This window comes from Pristis pectinata, chromosome 33, assembly GCF_009764475.1.
Source record: "Pristis pectinata isolate sPriPec2 chromosome 33, sPriPec2.1.pri, whole genome shotgun sequence".
NCBI lineage: Eukaryota > Metazoa > Chordata > Chondrichthyes > Rhinopristiformes > Pristidae > Pristis > Pristis pectinata.
Genome location: NC_067437.1, coordinates 13,663,335 through 13,684,649, shown reverse-complemented (window position 1 = coordinate 13,684,649; position 21,315 = coordinate 13,663,335). Strand labels below are relative to the sequence as shown.

The 21,315-nt window shown below is 44.7% G+C and overlaps 1 protein-coding gene across 3 annotated transcripts in view; it reads left to right on the top strand.

The window, feature by feature from the left end:
* Positions 1–21,315, top strand: part of csdc2a (cold shock domain containing C2, RNA binding a) — a 53,438-nt gene that overhangs the window by 1,391 nt on the left and 30,732 nt on the right. For 2 of the 3 annotated variants that reach the window (XM_052042999.1, XM_052043000.1), the window contains exon 1: positions 4,870–5,033. The gene's annotated coding sequence lies outside the window, so the exon portion shown is untranslated. Of the gene's footprint in view, positions 1–2,483; positions 2,556–4,869; positions 5,034–21,315 lie in introns of those variants that run through there. The other variant, XM_052043001.1, reaches the window with a different exon arrangement.

Here is a 21,315-nt window from a genome sequence, read left to right as displayed (position 1 = left end):
GTCATTTAATTGAATATTGCAAATTGCTCCTAGTTTGCAGGTGAGTGGTAGAATCTGGGGGGAGGTGATGGGAATGTGAGGAAAATAAAATTGATTAGGATAGGATTAGTGTAAATGGGTGCTTGATGGTTGGAGCAGACTTGATGGGCCGAAAGACCTGTCCCTGTCCCGTATATCTCTATGACTCTATTACCCTCTCAAATGGGGAATAATAAGTAGAATGGTTTAGATTGAGAAATCAGAAGGCTAGAGATTCAGCAGTAGGAGGCATGACCATTAATGGTAAAGAGATTACAACTGGGGTTGTTCAAGAGGCCAGAATTAGTAGAGCACAGATATCTCAGAGGGCTGTAGAACTAACTGAAAGGGGCAAGTGCAAAACCCTGGAGGGATTTAAAATGAAAAACTAAAAGGATGCAGATGCTGGAAATCTGCATGTTAAACTGAAAATGTTGAGGATACTCAGTAGGTCAGGCAGTGCCTGTGGAGAGGGAAACAGATTTTAGGTTGACAACCCTTCATCAGATCTAGAATACTTGTGGGGGGGAAACACAGGTGGTACGTGCCCTCAGGCTCCTGTATCTTCTACCTGATGGAAGAGGAGAGAAGAGAGAATGACCTGGGTGGGTGGGGTCTTTGATTATAAAACCATGGCCCTCTGAGCAGTCACATCTGGGATGGTGCTGAACGTTTTGGGTCTCTACTTCAGGAGCCCAGGGAGAATGGCATAAAAGGTACACCAGCTCCCACACTGCCCCTCGAGCACCTCCTTCCCTACCTATGGCAGAGGCTGAAGATCCCACGTCATCCTCATCAGCTACCACAGACCCCACAGAACTGGAATGGATTCAGGTCGCCTTGATCACAAGGGAGTGAGTAAGAAGGAGAAGCAGAGTCAGTGTGAAAGCTCCTCCTTCTAGAAGTCAGTGAATACAAATTACATTTGGGTGGTGCTAGATGTGGATTTAATTTTCCCATTATTTATTCCTTGTTCTTTTATTCACTCAGTGGTCCCCACAATGGCCTTCCCAGTATTGGCAAAACAAGATTCCCATTCTCCGAGGATGATTTCAATCCAGACTGACAATTGCAGTTACATTTCCTGCATAAGTTGTGGCCTCTGAGTACAAACCAAATGCAAACTGCAGCACTGGTTACTTGTGAGTTGGTGTTGGACCTACAGCTGAAAGTTCAGGCAGGGGTCATTCTGTACATGAGCTCATCTAAAGCTCTGCTGACTGTGTCCAAACTTTGCATTCATCACTCTTGTGCTTAATGATCTATATTGACACACTGTATACAGAAAAAGTTAGAGCCATAGAGCACAGAACATGCCCTTTGGCCCACCGAATCCTTGCCAACCATCAACCATCCATTTTAGTCTTCCCACATTCCCATTGACTCCCCCCCTGGATTCTACTACTCACCTACACACTAAAGGCAATTTACAGTGGCCAGTTAATCTACAAACCCACACGTCTTTGGGATGTGGGAGGAAACCGGAGCACCCGGAGGAACCTCACACAGTCACAGGGAGAACGTGCTGACTCCACACAGACAGCACTGGAGGTCAAGAGTGAAACTGAGTCACCGGAGCTGTGAAGCAGTGGTTCTACCAACTGCTCACTGCAAGCCAATCTCATCTTCATTATTTGTCCTTCCATGATCCCATCCCTACCTATCTCCCCAGCCCTTCAACCAAAGCATCCTGGCCTTTTGTCCTGGTTTCCATCACTCCCCAATGGCAGCCATGAGGCAGAGGAGGAGGAGAGAAGTGTTGTGATAGGTATTGGTATTGGTTTATTATTGTCACTTGTACTGAGGTACAGTGAAAAACTTGTCTTGCATACTGATCGTACAGGTCAATTCATTACACAATGTCGTTACACTGGGTTAGTACAGAGTGCATTGAGGTAGTACAGGTTAAAAACAATAACAGTACAGAGTAAAGTGTCACAGCTACAGAGAAAGTGCAGTGCAGGTAGATAATAAGGTGCAAGGTCACAACAAGGTAGATCGTGAGGTCAGAGTCCATCTCATTGTATAAGGGAAGGACAGGACAGAAGGGTGCAGGACAGGAGAGATAGAATGAGAAGAGACTAGCAAAGGCAATAGTGAGTTGGTTTGGTGTTATAAACAGGAGATGATAAATAACTATGTAAAATTATCAGCAGAAAAGAAAATAAGTCAGTGCTCAAAATGTGAGATACGAGGACCGGAATTACTGAATTTCTGAAACTGATGAACAGTGTTGAGGCTGGAAGACTGTGGTATGCCTCACTGGAAGCTGAAGTATTGTTTCTCCAGCTTGTGTTGGGCTTCTGTGGAAAAGTGTTGGAGGCTAAAGACAGAGACGCCAGAGTGGGAGTGGGATGGAGAAAGAAAATTGAGTGGTGACTGGAAGCTCAGAGTCACACTTCCAGTCTGACTGGAGTTGTTCTTCAAAGCATTCATTGAATCTGTGTTTGGTTTCCCCACTGCAGAGCAGACCACATTGTGAATGACAAAGGCACTACTCAATTGGAAGAAGTTCAAGTGAATTGCTGCTTTCCTCGGTAAGAGTGTTTCCATTTGCTATCAGTGTTCGAGATTGAAAAAGATTGTTGTTCTTATATTCATTCACAGGATTCTTCAAGGCCAGCATTTATTGCCCATTCCTAATTGCCCATGAACATGGCCTTCTGAGCCATATCTAGGATAGTTAAAATTCATCTGGAGTACTGTGGGTATGGAATCCAATAAAGTAGGGACAAGATAAGTAGACCAAATTTCCATCCCTAAAAGCGTTAGTGCCAGTCTACATTGGTGGAGAGGGTCAGCAGCTTTAAATTTCTGGGCGTTAAAATATCAGGTGGCCTGTCCTGGGCCCAGCACATACAGTAGATACAATCACAAGGAAGGCACGCCAGCGTCTTTACTTCCTTAGGAAGTTAAGGAGGTTCGGCTTGTCACCAAACACTCTAACAAACTTCTTACAGATGTGCTGTGAAGGTATCCTGACTGGTTGCATCATGGTCTGGGATGGCAATTTGAACATGCAGGAACATAAGAAGCTGCAGAGAGTAGTGGACTCTGCCCAACACGTCACAGGCACATCCCACCATCAAAAGTATCGACTTAAGGCGCTGCCTCAAGAAGGCAATATCTCTCATCAAAGATCCCCACCATCCAGGCCATGCCATCTTTTCACAGTTCCCATCAGGCAGGAGGTACAGAAGCCTGAAGTCCTGCAACACCAGGTTCAAGAACAGCTTCTTCCCTTCAACCACTTGGTTCTTGAACTAACCTGCATAACCCTAATCACTACCTCAGTATAGTAACACTATAACCACTTTGCACTACAGTGGACTTTGGTTTTTGTTCTGTGTTCTTTTGTGTAAAAATTGTGCATAATTTATGTTTATTTTATGTTTCTCCTGTGAAATTTGTGTATCTGATGCTATGTGTGTGGTTCTGCTATAAGTTTTTCAGTGCACCTACGCGTCCATGTACTTGTGCGTATGACAATAAAATCAACTTTGACTTTGAACAAGTTGGTATTACAGTAAAATGAAAAACACGATGATGCTGGAGGAACTCAGCAGGCCAGGGTGTGTCCGTGGAGAAAAGCAGGTGGTCAACGTTTCAGGTCAGGGTCCTTCTTCAGCATTGACGAAGGGTCCTGACCCGAAACGTTGACCGCCTGCTTTTCTCCACGGATGCTGCCTGGCCTGCTGAGTTCCTCCAGCATCATCGTGTTTTTCATCTAGATTCCAGCATCTGCAGTCCTTTGTTTCTCTGGTATTACAATAAACCAGAAATGACCACCATCACTGACAATAGCTTCTTATTCCAGATTTATTTAAGTAATTTAAACTTCCCATTTGCCAGGATGGGATTTCAATTTACATCCAGACCAACATTAAACATTAGGCTTTCATATCCCAACTAGAAAGGTTCCAGAGATGGCTATTTGCCACATGAGGAAAGATTAAGTATGCTGGGACTATATTTTTTAGAGTTTAGATGAATGAGAGATCTCATGAAGACATACAAAATTCTTAAAGGGCTTCACATGCTGGATGCAAGGAGAACGTTCATCCTGGCTAAGGAGTCTAGAAAACAAGGGGGAACACCGTTTGAGAATAAAGTGTTAGGACATTAGGATAGATATGAGTAGAAACTTCTTCACTCGGAGGGTTGTGAGCCTTGGGAATTCTGCAACTTGGATGGCTGTCATGGAGTTCATTCAAGCAAAGATCAATCGATTTCTGGGCACTAAGGGAATGAAGGAACACGGGGATAGTATTGGACAATGGCGCTGAGGTAGAAATCCTTATGAATGGCAGAGAAAGCCTGAAGGGCTGACTGGGGCTACTCCTTCTCCTACTTCTTATATGAGTCAGCTTCACAAGTACAACTGGATTATCTGGAATGTATCTGAGCCATACAGGCCTGTGCTCTGTGGAAAATTATTTGTAGGAAATGATTGTTGTATTTTGGTTACTGCTTCTGAGCTGATGTCAATCACCAGAATTAACTTCCAATCAGTATTCAGTGACAAAGATCCACCTCCCCACTTGATGTTGGCATCACTTGGGCTGCGCAGCCTTGCATGGTCGAATAGCTTCTGCAGTCAAAGGAAAAGAACAGTGACTTGGGCAAGGATGGCTGGAGCCTGCTGAACCATATGCAGCAATTGGAGGGGGGGGTGGGGGGGAGGTGGGAAGAGAAATTCGGAAGGAAAAAATGAACTCAGCGTTTATCACCCCAAAGAACTGTGATGTTCTCTTTTAATTGGCTTGAACCTCCACCCAATCTGTCTTTTTCCAGGCTGCATGATTGACATCCAGTGATGTCACAAAGAAGGGTGGGGCTACAGACTGTCAGCTTCCACAGAGAGAGAGAGAAAGAGAGCAAGAGAAAATTAATGTTAACATAAATAGCAGGCAGACACAGAAAGGAGAAGCTGGAAACTGAGGAACAATACAGGCTTCTACCAAAGGACCAGCGGACAGTGTTGTGGCATTGCTCTGGGGTTTCTGTTTGAATAGGTAAGGAATTTGTAATTGAGATGAATTTGTTTGGGCTTGCACATTCTAAAAGAGGCTGGGGGAAAAAAATTGTACAAACAATTGTACTACGCATTTTTCTCTTTGCTGTCTCAAAGGATCATTGTGGCTTTCTCTCTTCCCGTTTCAATATTTAATGCTGAATAGATTTCCTTTTAAAGAAAGTAAACAGGAAAAGCCCCACTTAATGCTGGCATTGTTCCCGTGCATTTTAACCATTTCATCTTCCTTGCAACACCTTCCATTCCTCAACCTCTTTGTGCCATGTCGATTAGCTCGGTGCGTGTGTAGCTAGACAACCACCCTCCCACCTGAGCCGCAGGGTGGCTGTGGAGCTGACTGTGGGGATATAAGACCGACCATTGCTACTATTTATCCTAAGCTGCCAGCGCTGTACTGAGGGAATGCCGCACTATAGGAGGCACCGTCTTTTAGATTAAAATCCAGGCCTCATCCACTCTCTCAGGTAGATATGATAGCAGTGCTTCAAAGAAATTTGGGAGCATTTTCTCTGGTGCCCGCATCAATATTTTATCCCTCAACCAACGTCACTAAAATAGATGACCTGGTTATTATCACGTTGCAGGGTACGGGAGGGCCGTGTGTAGTTTGGCAGTGGCATTTCCATATAACTGGAAGTCTCGGAAATCAAAGAAACTGCAGATGCTGGAAATGTAAAATAAAAACAGAAAATGCTGGAGATACTCAGCAGGTCAGGCTGCATCTGTGGGAAGAGAAACAGTTAACGTTTCAGGTCGAAATTCCGATGAGAGGTCTGCGACCCGAAACATTAATTAAGTGGAATTCTTTCTGTACACCCTCAGCATAACGGTTAAACACCTCACCTCCATCTGACAGCTTTCCCCATGGATAAATCATTGCCTCATGATGAGATGGTCAGGGTCCCCATTGGCATTTTGGAGTGAGGCGCAGGGAGGAGAAGGAAAGGTTGACTGGTTTCCAGTTTCAGTATTGAAGTGTGAGACAGTGGTATTATGTAGTTGGATCATTGTCCACTTCCAGGCCAACATCCCCAGCATGGAAGATAAAAAGAAAACTGCAGAATCTGGAAATCTGTAACAAAATCATAGGCGGCACAGTGGTGCAGCTAGGAGAGCTGTGCCTCTCAGCACGGGGGACACGGGTTCAATCCTGACCTCTGGAGCTGTCTGTGTGGAATTTGCACGTTCTCCCTGTGACCACGTGGATTTCCTCCGGGTGCTCCAGTTATCTCCCACATCCCAAAGATATGTGGGCTGGTGGGTTAATCGGCCATTGTATGTGTAGTCTAGTGAGTAGGTGAGTGGTTAAGTCTGGGGGGAGTTGATGAGAATGTGGGGAGAAAAGAAAATGGGATTAATGTAGGATTAGTGTAAATGGGTGGCTGATGGTCGGTATAGACATGATGGGCTGAAGGGCCTGTTTCAGTGCTGTATCTATCTATGAATCTATAAACCTCCTACCCTATCCATGGAGTAGTGTACTGTTCCCACATTGCTCTCATCAACTACCTCAGAACCCACAAAATCAAAGTGGAAGCAAGTCATCCTCGATCCCAAGGAACCGCCTCAGGAGAAGAAATAGGACCCATAACTTAAATATTTTATCACTATGAGAGTTGCTGGATTTGCAGCTGTGTGCAATGCTACTTAGTATGAAAAGGTCCATGTTTTCCGGTGATGGCTTTGGTTTTTAATGTTTGTATTTGCACCTAACTGATGGGTTTGTAAACCAGCCAAGAATACACTTAGATGTGACAAATAATGCATGCAAAACTTCCTGTACCGTTACAGTATATTGGGTTAATGCCTGTACTTGGGTGTGTCTTCATGAGCATCATATTAAGTCAATAATGCAAATAGAAAACATTCTGGTAAGCTTTACTGTAGGCAAACCTGCTGAATTATTATTTTATATTTAAAACATTTTTGCCAAGAGCATTTGTCCCTCTCCACAGACTTCCATTTTGTTGTATTTTTTTTTCTCTCTTAAGGCACACTTTTATATCAACGTTTACCTTTCATTTTTCTCTGTTAAGTTGTCACACTGTACTGTTGGTCCCCGGTCATTAGGGGGCTTCTTTGGGCACATAAGCTACCCCCCAGCTCTGTCATCATCTTACCAATAAAGGATAAGTTACTTATTGCCCAATCAGTGAGTTGGGAGCCAGGTAATGTGTGCAAACCACAGCAAATAAAATCAATTAAGTGAAGTCTGTTTAAACAAAAATGGAAAGAGACTACTGGATCTCACCCCGGTAAAGGCAGGATAATTTCTCCAGAAGAGTACAGTTAGTGGAGGATAATTATACTGAAATTATAATGGAAAGAGACTACTGAATCTCCCCCCCTGTGAAAGGCAGGATAATTTCTTCAGAACAAATGCAGTTAGTGGGGGATAGATATTTGTTACATAAAAGTAGCTTCTTTCCATTACAACTTCAATATAACTATCCTTCACTCACTGCATTTGTTCTGGAGAAATTGTTCTGCCTTCACAGGGGGCAGTTTCAGCAGTAACATGACGGTGGCAGAGGAATTACCCCATCATCTCCACTGCCTATCAAAGCATTGTTTCCAAATGCAGCCAGTCAAATAACCTTGGTCTTTCCAGAGCTTTTCCAATGTCTTCCTTGTGACTTCCATTTTACATGATGACTAACAGTGATGTTGCTTTTAACAGGGTGTGAATTTGTGTGTAAACAGTGACCATGGCCAGGGAGCTTCCCCCGGAACCTGGGTTTCTTCACCATAGGCTGCTGATCTCTGGCTGCCGTGAGGAGGCCTGTGTTTCAAGGAGAGGGAAGGAGTTGAGGCAGATTACACTGCAAGAATATTTCATCATCTTGGAGCCTTCAACACAATGGACCTGTCTAGCTGTATTATAACACTTACTTCTGTCACACTTTTTAAAGTCCCGTATGCTGTCACACTCTATACCCTGCCTTCTTGCTATTTTTTTCTTCTTGCTCTCTTTCCTCTCTCTTTCACTGCTGTTTCTAGCAGAGCTGCTGCCTCAAGAGCTCCAGTGACCCAGGTTCGATCCTGACCTCCGGTGCTCTCAGTGTGGAGTTTGCACTTTCTCCCTCTGACTGTTTGGATTTCCTCTGTGTTCTTTAATTTCCTCCCACATCCCAAATAAGTGCAAGTTGGTCGGTTAATTGGCTGCTGTAAGTTGCCACTAGTGTGTAGGTGAGTGGTAGAATATGGGGGGAGTTGGTGGGAATGTGGGGAGAATAAAATGGGATCAGTGTATATAAGTGGTTGATGGGCTTTAGTGCCTGGTTGTATGCTGAATGACTCTATATCTGTACCTATTTATCTATCTATCTCTCTGTATCTCTATCTTTTCATCCATTGGCCCACAGGTAGTTTGCCTTCTTGGTCTTAGGGACCACCAGGGTTAAAAATGAAACCCCAACACAGTGACCTACTGTAGCGAAACTCTCTGAATATCTGGTGCGTTCAGCTAGTCTTGATGTTGGCTTTATAGAGTCACAGAGAGATACAGCACAGAAACCGCCTTTCTGATTCAAAGGCAGGAACACTGCTCAAGACAGTGGTCGCTGTCCTCAGACCTAGAACCTCATTGCATGTTAACTGGAGACTGTAATCAAATCCCCATTCACTTGGGCTGTCTCAATGGGGGTGAAGGCTTCACCTTCTGGCCTGGGCAGGAATTCTACTGAGAGTCGAAGACGCACTCCTAATAAAATGCTTCATTCAAATGATGGAAACCAGGATCCTGATGTTTTGTGATTAATCAAGAACATAAGAAACAGGAGCAGGAGTTTGCTCCATCATTCATCAAGGTCATGGCTGTTCTTCTTCCTCTGTTTCACCCGCATATCCCTTAATTTCCTTAATGTCCAGAAACTTATCAACCTGTCTTATGATGACTGGGTCTCCACAGCCCTTCATGGTAGAGAATTCCAAAATTCTCCACCCTCTGAGTGAAGAAATTCCACCTCATCTCATTTCCAAACAACCTACCCCTTATTCTGAAACTGTCTCCCTGGCCCTAGATTCCCTAGTCAGGGGAAACATCTTCACCGCATCTAACCTATCAAGCCCTATAAGAATTTCGTGAGTTTCGATGAGAAGTCCCCTCATTCTTCTAAATTCTAAAGAATACAGGCCTAGCCTGTTCAATCTCTCCTCATGTGTCAAACCCAATAGCCCTGGAACTTGTCAAAGTGAATCTTCACAGCACTTTTTCTTTGACAAGGATATCCTTTCTTAAGTAAGAAGACCAAAACTACACACAATACTCCAGGTGTGGTCTCACCAAGACTCATCACATCTTTCCTCCTGTATTCAAATCGTCTTGTAATAAAGGGTTACCCTCTTCATTGTTTACTTCATGTTGACCTTTAGTGAGTTGTGTACAAGCATCAACACAACACAATTTCTCACCTTTTAACAAATATTCTGCTATATGCACAAAGTGGATTTTTTCCCACATTGTATTCCATCTAACCCTGTCCTCATCCACTCACTCAGCTTGTTCCCCTTCCCCTTGAAGCCGCTTGACACCCTCCTCCAGCCTCACCATCCCACTCAGTTTAGTGTTGTCACCCCTCAGAGGCTGGGAATAGTTGGAGCCCAGATCCCTGTGGAACCCCACTAGTCACAGCCTTCCAATCTGTGAAGGGTCCATTTTATTCCCATTCTTTGCTTACTGTCGAATAGCCGATTCTCTGTCCATGTCATTATTAACCCCAATTCCACATGCTCTAACCTTCTTAACCGGTCTCCTGTGTGGGGCCTTCCAAAGATCCTATACACTCACCGGTTCTCTCTCATGTACTAGCTGCATCCTCAAAGAATTCCAGTACATTAGTCAAACATGATCTTCCCTCCAAAAATCCTATTATTTTTTGAGGCACTCTGTTCTTACTTCCTTCGTTACAGGTTCCAGGATTTTTCCTGTCACAGACATCAGGCTAACAAGTTAGCATTTCCTTGCTTTCTCTCTCCCTCCCTTCGTAAATATTGGGGTCACATTTGCTATACCCTGCAAGGTCCTGACTGAGACTGATCCGGGATAGAATGTGGAACCCTCAGAGATGGCAGCAGAGGTGCTTAAACCTGGATGGCATAGGCTTAGAGTAAGGGGTAAGAGGATCCGAGAGACAACTTTGTCGACCAAGAGGGTGGTTGGAATCTGAAACACACCATGTGAGAGGGTGGTGGAGGCAGAGGCTCTCACAACATCTAAGTATCTTGATGAGCAGTTGAATCGTCAAGGTATAGAAAGCTAAGGACCAAGTGCTGGTAAATGTGTTGGGCACTTGATGGTCACCGTGGACACGGTGGGCTGAAGGGCCTATTTCCATCTTGTGTGACTCCATGACCATGTGCAACAAGACCCCACTAAGCAATAAAAGTGACAATGAGCAGATCATCTGTTTATAGGATCAATATCCATCAGAGAATCTGTACTTCTTTAAAAGGCTGCCAAGAATTCTTTCCGACCACCTGAGAAGGAAGAGGTGGAGGTGCCTCAGTCAGTCAAGAGCTGGGCCCCCTTGACAGTGCAGGACCTCCACAGAACTTCAGGCTGGATTAGGGGTTGGGACTTAAACCCACAATCTTCATGACTCCGATGCAAAAGTGCAACCCACTGAGCCACAGCTGACACCTGGGTCGTGCCTTCAAACCACAACCTCTGAGATATGTTACCAGATATGTTGTAGATCCAATTCATGTCTCACTAACTGATATATACCACCGAGGTGCCTCGTTCTTGTTATGGCCATTAAATATTTTCCTGTAACTTGGTATGGTGAGAGGACATTGGAGACTTGTGATCTACATAATCACAGCTCCAATGGAACAGAATGTGCCAACTCGAGCTGACAAGCTAGTTGACAGCACTTACCGGAGTTATAGAGTCATACAGCACAGAAACAGGCTCTTCAGCCCATCGAGTCTATGCCGATCATTAGCCCCCCGACACTAATCCGACACTAATCCCACTTCATTCCCCCCACTTTCCCCATCAACTTCCTGCAGATTCTGCCACTCACCTACACACTAAGGAGAGAATTTGCAGTGGGCAATTTAGCAACCTACCCGCACATCTTCGGGACATGGGAGGAAACCAGGGCACCCAGGGAAACCCACACGAGAACATGCATAGACAGAGAGAACATGCAAACTCCGCACAGACAGCACCCGAGGTAACCTGGGTCACTGGAGCTTTGAGGCAGCGGCTCTACCTGCTACACCACTGTGACCCACGTGCAGAAGGTTTGAAAACAATTAGAAGTAACACCAAGAGTCTTTCAATAGCACATGGCTCCGTATCTACCATGTTCACTAAGGCCTTTAAAGATATGGCTATATTATTCCACCAGGGGTGTGATGGAGTGATATTCACTGAAGTTATGTACCATACTTCATTGGTACATATGGTACAAAGTTATGTACCATACTTTGGGTCATGTGTCAGTGGGAATACGTGCCTGTTATAGAAGGCCAGTATGTACTGGAAACATTTTGCCCTCAGAGATGGAGGGTTGGGGGAAGGTGAGTTGGGTTGTATTAACAGTGAGGTGGGTTTGCACTGGAGGCTTCAAGAATTAAAGAATAATCTTTGTAAACAGAAATCTAGGATCAAAAACTTGGGAAGAATTTAAAAAGAAAAAGGATTTCAATGCCACTTTCTTATCAGAGTTTTGCAAATGAAAATCTATCATTTTTTTCCCCATGGAGTGACGAATGGGTTATTTTGTGTCATCTGGAAATTCAGTCGGATACTTCCTGGGGTTGGTCACCCTTGGACCACTGGCCCGGTTTCCGCATCAGAGGTACGGAGATGTCATTCCCCACCCAGCACTCACAGGGGAACTTGGACCCCATGGTCCTGGACACACCAGTCATTGGGTATCGATGGGACAGCATATTCTCATCAGCGCATCAGTGGACTGGAATGCCTACTGGTGGCCGAATTACTTATCTTCATCCTTGGGATCTTCCCCCACCAATCTCCGGCTTTCCTTCACCCTCTTCCCCTCTCCCAATTAGCTACATGCTGGGAGCAGTTGGTAGAGCTACTGGCTCACAGTTCCAGCGACCCAAGTTCGATCCCGACCTCCAGTGCTGAACGTTCTCCCTGTGAGCATGTGGGTTTCCTCTGGGTGCTCCGGTTTCCTCCCACATTCCAAAGACATAATTGCCCACTGTTCACAGCCGCATTTCTGACGTGCAAACTGTTCAGGTTACGGACAGTTCTCAGGAAAGGAACCCTGCTGTAACGTGGAGAGGATCTGCGCAGGGAATATCACTGGGGACCCCAGCATTAACTGATTGCTGGTCACCTCATTGTACAATCCAGACTTGGTCAGTTGGTCACAGGCACACCTAAAGCAGTTGTTGACATCCAACTGCTCTACCTGTCTAACACGGCCTTTTGGATGCACTAAGGTTTCTAGGCAAGTGTTATTTTTTCTTCTTTTCTCTTTGAACCATTCTGTTCATTAGTTAATAAAATATTGCAACTGTGGGAACAAATTCTGTTTTCCCAGGCTGGTGTCGGTTTCAGTAGGGAGGGATGTCTGTACTGGGGGATCACCTCTAGGAGTACATCCAATGAGAGCTGCCAGCTCTGACTCGGAAAGAAGCTTGTGAGGCAGTGAAACAAATGACCACCCAAATGTGCCCACTTTCACCATGTGATGTGCACACAGATAGCTAATGAGTAACCTGGGGACGTTGGAGGGTAAGAGTTAACTTATTAGGGGTGTGGGTGTTGTGCGGCATAGTGAGAGCAGAGGTCAAGTCATGTCAGCGTCATCAGAGCTCGCTGCTGTGCCATGTCCTGGAAGCCTGTGTTATTCCCGTTTTATTTTATTTCCCCTTGATTGTTCTCTTCTCTGCTCGTAAATTGTTGGCTCACGGTGACTACTGTTCCCTAGTGTTAACTGCTTTTGTCACCACCTACTACATGTGTGACCCTAGACATTGAAGGTCAGTAGGTCACTTGAGTCATAGAGTGGTGCAGCACAGAAACACGCCCTTCGGCCCACCAAGTGTATGTACCTATCTACATCAATCCCATTTACCCCCATTAGGTCCGTAGCCTTCTACATCTTGGCAATTCAAATACTTGTCTGGATGCTTCTTGAGAGTATATGCTTCATCCATCTCTTCAGGCAGCACATTCCAGGCTCTAAGCACTGTCAATGTGAAAAAAATCCCCTCTAAACCTCTTACCTCTCACAAACCTATGCCCTCTTGACTTAGATTCCGGCGTGGTTCCGGAGGACTGGAGGGTCGCAAATGTAGTTCCATTGTATAAGAAAGGTGGGAGGCAGCATAAAGGAAATTACAGACCTATTAGTCTGACGTCAGTGGTGGGAAAATTATTGGAATCTATCCTCAAGGATGGGGTTACGGAATACCTAGAGGCGCAAGGCAAGATAGGTCCTAGCCAACATGGTTTTGTGAAGGGAAGATCCTGCCTGACCAACCTATTGGAGTTTTTTGAAGAAATCACAGGTAGGGTGGATAAGGGAGAGGCGGTAGATGTTGTGTATTTAGACTTTCAAAAGGCCTTTGATAAGGTGCCTCACAAGAGACTGATTAATAAGATGAGAGGTCATGGAATTACAGGTAGGATAGCAGAATGGGTGGAGCATTGGCTGGTTGACAGGAAGCAAAGAGTGGAAATAAAAGGATCTCGTTCTGGTTGGTTACCGGTTACTAGTGGTGTGCCGCAGGGGTCGGTGTTGGGACTGCTCCTTTTTACCTTGTACATTAACGATTTGGATGATGGAATAAATGGTTTCGTGGCTAAGTTTGCGGATGACACCAAGATAGGGGGAGGAGTAGGGAGTATTGAAGAGATAGGAAGGTTGCAGAGGGACCTAGACAGTTTAGGAGAATGGGCAAGGAAATAGCAGATGAAATTCAATGTAGAGAAATGTGCAGTTGTAGACTTTGGAAGCAGAAATAAGCAGGCAGATTATTATCTAGGAGGAGAGAAAATCCAAAGCACGGAAGTACAAAGGGACTTGGGGGTACTCGTGCAGGATACCTTAAAAGTTAACCACCAGGTCGGATTGGTGGTAAAGAAAGCGAATGCTATGTTGGCATTCATTTCGAGCGGTATAGTGTATAAAAGTAAGGAAGCGTTGATGAGGCTCTACGGGGCACTAGTGAGGCCTCATTTGGAATATTGTGCGCAGTTTTGGGCCCCACATCTTAGGAAGGATGTGCTGATGTTGGAGAGGGTTCAGAGGAGATTTACGAGGATGATTCCAGGAATGAAAGGGCTTATGTATGAGGAGCGTTTGTCTGCTCTTGGACTGTACTCACTGGAGTACAGAAGAATGAGAGGGGACCTCATAGCGACATTTAAAATATTGATAAGAAAGGACAGAGTAAATGTGGCTAGGCTGTTTCCCTTGGTGGGTGAGTCCAGGACCAGAGGGCACAATCTTAGAATTAGAGGGTACAGTTTCAAAACAGAGATGAGGAAAAATTTCTTTAGCCAGAGGGTGGCGAATTTGTGGAACTCCTTGCCACGTACAGCAGTGGAGGCCAGATCAGTGGGGGCGTTCAAGGAGGAGATAGATAGATATCTAAATAGTCAGGATATCAAGGGATATGGGGATAAGGCCAGAAATTGGGATTAGAATAAGTTTTTTTTTCTTCTTCTTCCCCCATTCCTCATTTCTATTTCCCTTTCCTTGGAGCAGACTCGATGGGCCGAATGGCCTGCTTCTGCTCCCTTGTCTTGTGATCTAGACACTCCCACCATGGGAAAAATGTTTTTGCTATCTCCCCTATCTATCCCCCTCATAATGTTATGCACTTCTATTAGGTCACCCCTCAGCCTCCTCCGCTTCAGGGAAATGAATGCCTTTGGTCTTCAGATATCCCGGCCAAACCTGAAGCATGTACGAACGACTGGATAACAAGCAAGAGTAGGCCCTTCAGTCCCTGGAGCCTGTTCCTCAATGGGATCCATGTTTGGTAAAGGCAGATTGGAATAACATTTCCTATGCAGAGGTCAACCAATCAACACAGACATTGGATCGGACTTTCAGCTGGAGGTGTTTATTGACATCCATTGATATTTTCACCACACAAGAAGAACATACAAGAAGTTTATAACATCACAATAAACGAACTTGAAAACACAGGAAAATAGGAGCAGAAGTAGGCCACTCGGCCCCTCAAGCCTGCCCCACCTGATCTGCCCAAGGCCTCATCTCCTTCCCTGTACCAGATCTCCACTGCCCTCAATCCCTGATCTTTCAAAAACGTATCCACTTCCACTTCAAGTGATCTGGCCTCCACCACCCTCTGAGGTAGAGAATTCCAGAGGTTCATTACCCCCTGTGAAAAGAAATTTCCACACACCTTGGCTTTAAATGACTGGCCGCTAATCGTGAAACTATGTTCCATCATTTGAGACTCTCCCACTAGTGGAAACATCTCAACATCTACTCTGTCAAGCCCCCTTAGGACCTTATATGTTTCAATAACATTACTCGTCATTCTTCTAAGCTCGAAGGAATACAGACCCCAAACCTATTTAGCCTCTCTTGATAGGACAAGCCTCTCATCCCAGGAGTTAGCCTGTCCAATCTCCTTTGGACTGTCTACTATATCCTCTCATGGTAAGGGCATCAAAACTGTGCATAATACTCCAGGTGTGGCCTCACTAACACTCTGTACGATCGTAACAAAACCTCCCTATTTCTAAACTCCAGCCCCTTTGCAATAAAGGCGAAAGTGCCACTTGTCTTCTTAACTACTTGCTGCACCGACCTGCTATCTAACACCTAGATCCCTCTGAACTTCACTTGTTTGTAGTCTCTATCCATTTAGATGATAATCCGCTTTTTAATTCCTCACTGAAGTGCATGACCTCACATTTCCCCACGTTAAACTCCATTTGCCAAGTTTTCACCCATTCACACAACCTATCTATATCCTGTTGCAGAATCATGCCTTCATCACCACATGCCCTTCCACCTACTTTCATGTCATTGGCAAACTTGGATGTTTGACAACTGCCCCCTCCTCCAGGTCATTGATATAAATGGCAAATAATGGAGGGCCAAGAACCGACCCTTGGAGTCCTCCACTAGTTACATCCAACCTGATAGAGCCTATTTATTCCAACTCTTGTTTTCTTTGCGATAATCAATTTTCAATCCAGGTTAATACACTTCTTCCAATACAATGAGATCTTAACTTATACACCAGCTTCTTATGTGGCATCTTGTCAAATATTTTTTGGAAATCTAAATACACCACATCTACAGGCTCCCTTCTATCGACTCTGCTAATTACATCCTCAAAGGACTCAAATAATTTTTTTGAACATGATTTACCTTCCAGAAAAATCATGTTGACTTGGTCTGATTATATTAAGTATCGGTATTGGTATTGGTTTACTGAGGTACAGTGAAAAACTTGTCTTGCTTACCAATCATACAGGTCAATTCATTACACAGTGCAGTTACATTGAGTTAGTACTTTCTTCTTTGATTATTGACTCAAGCGTCTTGCCAACAATAGATGTTAAACTAACTGGCCTGTAATCTCCCGTCCTTTGTCTTTCTCCCTTCTTGAACAAGAAAGTCACATTTGCTGTTTTCCAATCCACCGATATCTCCTGGAATGTCGTAAGTGTTGAAAGATTTCAACCAATGGGTCCACTATCTCTGCAGCCACTTCCTTTAAAACCCTTAGCTGTAGGCCATCTGGTCCTGGTGACTTGTCTGCCTTCAGTCCTGTGAGTTTTTCTAATGTCTTGTTCCTTGTGATTGGGATTTTTGTAAGTTCTTCCATGCAATTTGAAACTAGCCCATATATTATCTTCAGGGTATTTGCAATGTCCTCCATGGTGAAGACTGATTAAAAAACCTGGTTTAATGAGTCTGCCATTTCCTTGTTTCTTGTTAATTCTCCAGCCTCGTTCTCTGGAGGTCTCACACTTACCTTGGCCACAAACTTCTAGTTATATATCCATAGAAACTCTTGTGTTTATTTTGATATTACCTGCAAGTCTTCTCTCAAAATCAGTTTTCTTCTTTCTCATGAACTTTTTAGTCTTTCACTGCTGGTTCATGAAAAATTCCCATTCCTCTGGTCTGTCAGTAGCCTTTGCCACTTTGTATGCCCTACTTTTCGATTTAACGTTATCCTTTGTTAAGTGCAGTGTGTTTCTTTCTCACAGAATCCCTCTTTCTAACTGGGATCAATTTCTGCTGAGCATTGTGGACTAGCTGCTTAAATATCTGCCACTACTTATCTACCAATCTATCTCTTTGCTTATTAACCTAGTCCACTCTAGACAATGCCACCTTCCTGTCGTTATAATTGCCCTTATTTAAGTTGAAGACTCCAGTATTGGACCTGGAGTATTCACCCTCATGTATCTGGATTTCTACCATGTTGTGGTCACTCCTTCCCAGAGGATTCTTAACCACAAGATCCCTTATTAATCCTTCGTCAATACACATGACCATCATCTTAACACAAAGCAGAGGTTAACCACCCAGCCTAAATACTGGGGGCAATGTATAGTTACAGGCCAGAACAGGCTACTTTAACACAATGTAACTCACCAGTAAGTGATTCTTGATACAGGAAGCATTGTTCAGCAATAAAACCAGAAGAGCCCCACAAAGCTTGATCCTGCACTCCTGGGTTACGATGATACATTGACAGAACTAGACTGAGCCCAAAGGGAAAAGGAAGATGAGGCAAAGCTTGAAACATTGAAATCTGAACTTCTGTTGGGACGTGTACAGGTACTTTTTTTTATCTAGGACAAGATGCAATGGCAAGCCTCGAGGAATTTTGGAAGAAATGGATGATGGATAACTAATTCTCCCCTCAGTCCACTTGTCTTTGATCTAAGGGAGATGGCTGCATCCATGCTCTTGAGCAGAAAAGAACCACGCCGTACTGTTAGCATTGTACCTCCAGTACAGGGAATGAGAAGACCCCACCTCCCCAGAATGGCCCCCCAGCGGACATTATGGATGACGCAGCGAAGGATTTATGGACAGTAAATAAGTGGTATAGCCAATCCCATTTCACATACATGGTCTTCCATTGAAAATCTCCGTTCAAGTGCTTACAATCTGACTTAATTGAATTTTCCAATATATTACAAGGAACTGGTAAGGTAGATAGAGAGAAATTCCAACTAATAATTCTAATAGTTGGGGAGCCTTGGACTAGGAAACAAATTTTAAAATTAGTGTGACACCTTTCAGGATGAAAATAGGAAACATTTCTACGCTCAGAGGGTGATAGAAAATTGGAATTATCTTATGTAATTAATGCTAGATCAATAATTAATTTTAAATCTGAGCTTGATAGATTTCTGTTAACCGAAGGGTATAGGGAGAAGGCAGGTATGTGGAATAATGTCAATGATCAGCCATGATCTCAGTGAATGATGGAACATGTTAGAGGGGCAGAATGGCCTATTTGTATCTGGTACTTTACTTCATGTTCCTTTCCTATTGTTATCCATTAATGGTTAATTCCTCCACATACCCCTTTACGTGTTGACCATCTTTTTTGAACTCAGCTGCTTTCTGTGTGTTGGACTTTGACAATTCATTCAAAGTTTCAGTATGAATGATAGTTTTGTATTGGCGCGAGGTATTTTGTGTGTCTTCTATACTAACCAACTGTTGACAGAAGGACAATATATGTAGTAACCACAGGGAATGGAATTCTGTAAATGCTAAACTATGGAGCAGACCCCACTTCAGTGGGAATAGAAATCAGGAAGAAGTATTGAACAAGGACGGCTTGTTTCGGTCGATTACTTCATGGGCGAGTTCTGGTTTTTAAACAGAGTAAACTCTGGGGTATCGAAGATTACCAGCATGGAAAGAAAGAAAACTGCAGATGCTGGAAATCTGAAATAAAATCGGAAAAAGCTTGGAACACTCAGCAGGTCAGGCAGCGTCTGTGGAGAGACAGACAATTAACTTTTCAAGTCAAATATCCTTCATCAGCTGACCAGCGTTTGGGGTTGAATTGGAGAGCAAGGAAGGGGTGATGCGGGGAGATGTGGGTCAGGTTAAGTTGATGGCAGATGATGCTGGTGAGTGGGGAGAGTGGGAGTTGCTGGGGTTAAGGTGTGACATTTCGAAGGGATGGAATTTTGCTTGGTCCCAGTGCACCTCATTTATTGAATCCAATCCCAACCACTCCCGTTGACGTTGACCCCGTTCTACCACCTTCTCCCCTTTTTCCAGCATCTGCAGTTTTTTGCCCCAATTACATTTAACCAATGTTGGTCCTATTTTGTCGAGAGTGTCTCCATAATACCTCTTGTTGGGGTTGACGTTGCTCCCTGCTCTCATTCCTGAGCTTTTGTTTCACAAGCCCGTCTCCCAGGTATCTGGTCTAGGTTGAGACAAGAGTGTTCTGTTCCTTTTCCAAACAGTGGAGCTGGTGTGTGACCTGAATACAGTGGAGCTGGTGTGTGAACTGGATCCAGTGCAACTGGCATGTGAACTGCTTCCAGTGGGACTGATGCTTGAACTGGATCCAGTGGAACTGACATGAGCACTGGATCCAGCCAAGCCAGTGTGCAAACTGGTTCCAGTGGGACTGACATGCGAGCTGGATCCAGTGGAACTGTTGTGCGAAATGGAACCAGTGGAACAGGCATGTGAAATGGTTCCAGTGGGGCTGGCATTGAGCCAGATCCTGTGGCACCTGTGCAAACTGGATCCAGTGGAACTGGCCCGTGAACTGGTTCCAGTGGGGCCGAGGTTTGAGCTAGATTCAGTGGAACTGCTGTGCACACTGGATCCAGTGGTGGTGGCATGCGATCTAGATACAGTGGAGCTGTACAAACTGGGACCAGTGGAACTGCAGTTTGAAGTGGATCCAGCAGGGCTGTAATACCTCCCTGAAATGCAGTTGGTTGTTGGAAGCTGGACTGTGGCCTTTGGGGGCAATGATTTGCCTGTGGGGAACAGGGAGACTGGGTATATGAAAGAACGGAGGGAGGCTGTTGTTCAAGCAGTGATCTCATTGCTGAGAATCCACCACTTCTTCCCCACCACTGTCTCTGGTGTAAAATCTGCCCGCAATGAACCAGGTGTACCTTTAATGTAAAAAAACTCTGCTCTCTGGGTGGCAGGACAACCAGTTTTGTGGCTTCAACTTTTGCATTTCCCCTTTCTCAGGCTTGAAGAGCACAGCCCGTAACCACTTGTTTTCACAACTCAGGCCCATTCTGCAGATGTTTTTGTTGATTCTGCAGCTGCTTTCACAAGGTTTCTATGTCAGTTGGTACTTGAACTGACAGCACGCAGATCAGTGAATCCGAATCCTTGCCACGCCCATGGACATTGGCCTTGTTCCCCTTCCTCTTCCGTCAAGCACTGCAACATATAACCTCCTGTGGGGTTCTGACGCCTACCCTCACTGCTGTCATAGAGTTATACAGCAGGAAACAGACCCTTCAGCCCAACTCGTCCATGCTGACCAAGATGCCTATCCAAGCTAGTCCCATGTACCTGCGTTTGGCCCATATCCCTCTAAACCTTTCCTATCCATGTACCTGTCCAAATGTCTTTTAAACGTTGTAAATGTATGCACCTCTACAGCCACACCGCCGCCCCTGCCCCCCCCCCCCCGGCAGTTTGTTCCATGTACCCACCATTCTCTGTGTGAAAACTTTGCCCCTCAGATCCCTTTTAAATCTTTCTCCTCTCAGCTTAAACCTACGTCCTCTACTTTTAGACTCCCCCGCCCCGGAAAAAGACTGACCATCCACCTTATCTACAGCCTCGTAATTTTATAAACCTCTATAAGGTCACCCCTCAGCCTCCTACGCTCCAGGGAGAAAGGTCCCAAGCTATCCAGCCTCCTCAAGCCCTCCAGTCTCAGTAATATCCTCTGTTCTGCGCCCTTTCCAACTTAATGACAGCCTTCCTGTAGCCAGGTGACCAGAATTGAATACAATGCTCCCAAGTGTGGTGTTACCAATGACTTGTACAGTTGTAACATGACGTCTCAGCTCTTGTACTCAATGCCCTGACCAATGAAGTCAAGTGTGCCAAACACCTTCTTCACCAACCTGTCTATCTGTGTCTCCACTTTCAGGGAACTATGTACCTGAACCCCTAGTTGAGTTACAGGGAAAGATTGAACAGGTTAGGACTTTATTCCTTGGAGCGTAGAAGAATGAGGGGAGATCTGATAGAGGTTTACAAAATTATGAGGGGTATAGACAGAGTTAATGTGAGTAGGCTCTT